This window comes from Pteropus vampyrus, unplaced genomic scaffold, assembly GCF_000151845.1.
Source record: "Pteropus vampyrus isolate Shadow unplaced genomic scaffold, Pvam_2.0 Scaffold1, whole genome shotgun sequence".
Classification (NCBI taxonomy): domain Eukaryota; kingdom Metazoa; phylum Chordata; class Mammalia; order Chiroptera; family Pteropodidae; genus Pteropus; species Pteropus vampyrus.
Window position 1 is genome coordinate 22,720,292 of NW_011888782.1, and position 2,859 is coordinate 22,723,150.

The window sequence follows — 2,859 nt, forward strand, 5'->3', positions numbered from 1 at the left end:
GCCTTTTCTTTTTCCTGAATAACTGCCCTGGCCAGAACCTCCAATAATAGAAGTGGCAAGAGCAAACAGCTTTGTCTTGCTCCTGATTTTAATGGGTAAGTATCTAGCCTTTCACTATCAAGTATGATGTTAGCTATGGGTTTTTCATAGATGCCCTTTAGCAGGTTGAAGAAGTTCTCTTCTGTTTTTAGTTTACTGAGCATTTTTATTATGAAAGAGTGTTGGATTTTGTCAAATGCTTTTTCTGGATCTATTGAGATGATCATGTGGGATTTCCCCCTTTTTAAAATTCTACTAATGTTAAACCAACCTTATAATCCTGGAATAACTCCCAATTGGTCACGGTATATCATTTTTCTATATTTTGCTGTATTTGGTTTGCTAGTTTTTCTTTAGGAATTTTTGCATCCATGCTCATAAATGACATTGGTCTGTAGTTTTCTTTTCTCATGTGATATCTTTTTTGGTTTTGGTATCAGGGTGATAATGGCTTCATAATATCAATTATGAATTGTTCCTTCCTCTTCTATTTTTTGTAAAAGCTTCTGAGGAATTAGTTTTAATTCTTCTTTAAATGTTTGATAGAATTCAGTGGTGAAGCCATCTGGCTCTTGTCTATTTCATCGAAGTTACCTAATTTATTGGCATACAATTGTTTGTAGTATTACATTATAATCCTATTTCTATAAGATGGATAGTAATGTCCCCTCCCCTCTTGTAATCTAATTCTAGTGATTTTTTTTCTTGGTTATTCTAGTTAAAGGTTTATCAGTTTTGCTGATCTTTTGCTCTCATGATTTTTCTCTATTGTTCCTCTATTTTCTAATTCATTAATTTCCGCTCTAATTTTTCTTATTTCTTTCTGCTTGCTTTAGGTTTAGTTTACTCTTCTTTTTCCAATGCCTTACTTAATAGTTTAGGTTATTAATTTGATATTTTTTATTTTTAATACAGGTATTTATAACTATTTGTTTTATAGTCTATTTCTTTGTTCATGTCTTCTATTTTTTTATTTCTTTTTGTTGTTCTATCCATTATTAACAGTGAAGTATAGATATCTGCTGAAGTCTCTCTCTTTTTTTATTGTTGTTGAATTGTATTTTTCTTTTTCTGTCAGATTTTACTTCATGTATTTCGGTGTTCTGTTATTAGGTACATATATATTTATAATTGTTCTATCTTCCTGATGGGGTGACCCTTTCATCATTACAAAATGTCCTTCTCTTTCACCAGTAAACTTTTTTGTTTTAAAGTCTTTAAGTTTGTTATGAGTGTAGCCACTCCAGCTTTCTTGGGTTTGCTGTTTGCGTAATACATCTTTATCAATCCTTTCACTTTCAAACTGTTATAAATTTTTAATCTAAAATCTTTCTCCTATAGACAGTATATAGTTGGATCACGTTCTTTTATCCAGCCGAAAAATCTCTACCTTTGATTAGATTGTTTAATCCTTTCACATTTAACGTTATTACTGATATAGCTGGATTTATTTTTGCCATGTAAATTTTTTCTGTTACATGTCTTTTTTTTTTATACCTCTATTCATCCTATACTGCTTTCTTTTGCATTAAGTAAAAACTTTATAATGTAGCATTTTAATATCTTTACTGGATTTTCACACAATATTTTTAGTTTTTTCTTTTTTAGCTGTCGCTCTGGGGCTTACCATGAACATCTTATCACAATCAGTTTCAGATATATATTAACTTAATTCCAATAATGTTACTCTTATATAGTTTTGTTCCTTTTCTCCACTTTTTATGGTATTGTTATTATATATATCACAACTATAAATGTTAGAAACCCAACATTAGATCATTATAATTATCACTTTTTATAATTTTATGTCTTTTAAAGAAGCTGAGACAAGAAAGTAGAGTAAATATATGTTTATAGCTTTTGTTATATTAACTTCCTTATTTCATTTTTTTAAAATCATTTCTGGCTCTTTTCATTTGTTCCTGATGACATGGTCTTGGCAGTGCTCTCTTTAACTTTCTCTTTCCCTGACCACTCCAAGCTGTTAAATTCCACTAATTTCTAGCTTATTATTGTTTTTGACAATGTCCTGGTGGGTTAATTCCTCCATAGATCTATCCAATCAAATTTAGGCTCCTCTGAAGGGATAGTTTCTGAGGTCAGTGCTTGAGATTTGTTCCTGCCCCAGAAGGTCTCTTTCCCCGGTTCTCTCTGGGAAACTAGCATGCAAACTACCATTTATCGGATATCTCCAATGACTCTACCAGTCTTCTCTCAATTGCCTTAGACCAGAGCCTCCCTAAGGGCATTTTTGAGAGTGTTTTATTTTATTTATTTTTTTATTATTATTATTTATGCCTACAGCACCTGGTCTTCCTAGGTGCTCTCCCATCCAAGTACTAACCAGGCCTGATCCTGCTTAGCTTCCGAGATCAGACATTGGGCTTGTTCAGGGTGGCATGGCCCGGCCGTAGACCATGGACCATGGCTCCACTGGGGAGTGAACCCAGGACCTTCTGCGTGTAAAGCAGACGTGCTAACCACTACACTATGGAACCACATCCAGAGTGTTGTTATTTTAAACTTCTCTATTCTCTGTTACAAATGAAGTCAGTTGCTTTGGGAAAAGATTGGGCACTCTCAGTATTACAGTTTGTTTCTACCCCTAGGCAAAATCTCTGAGCCATGTCTCTGGAGATGGGGTTAGAGAAAATGGTGTGTTTCCCTGAATGATACCCCACTTCAAGAGCTGAACACTCAGTGGAGGGAGCTGAGGAGCCTCGGGTCTTCTTGGCTTGCCTCTCCCAGCATGGCTCTGCATTACAAGCTGGGGCAAGGGCATCTGGAGCCCTAGAATTCTTAGTAGTGTTGTACCCATCA

At 34.5% G+C, this 2,859-nt stretch overlaps 1 protein-coding gene and 1 non-coding gene across 2 annotated transcripts in view; both read right to left on the bottom strand.

Moving 5' to 3' along the window:
* KALRN (kalirin RhoGEF kinase) overlaps positions 1-2,859 on the bottom strand; it is a 640,142-nt gene that overhangs the window by 380,324 nt on the left and 256,959 nt on the right. The gene's annotated exons all lie outside the window — the stretch shown is intronic.
* TRNAV-UAC lies at positions 2,465-2,537 on the bottom strand. Its single transcript has one exon. It is a non-coding gene; the product is annotated as a tRNA-Val (tRNA).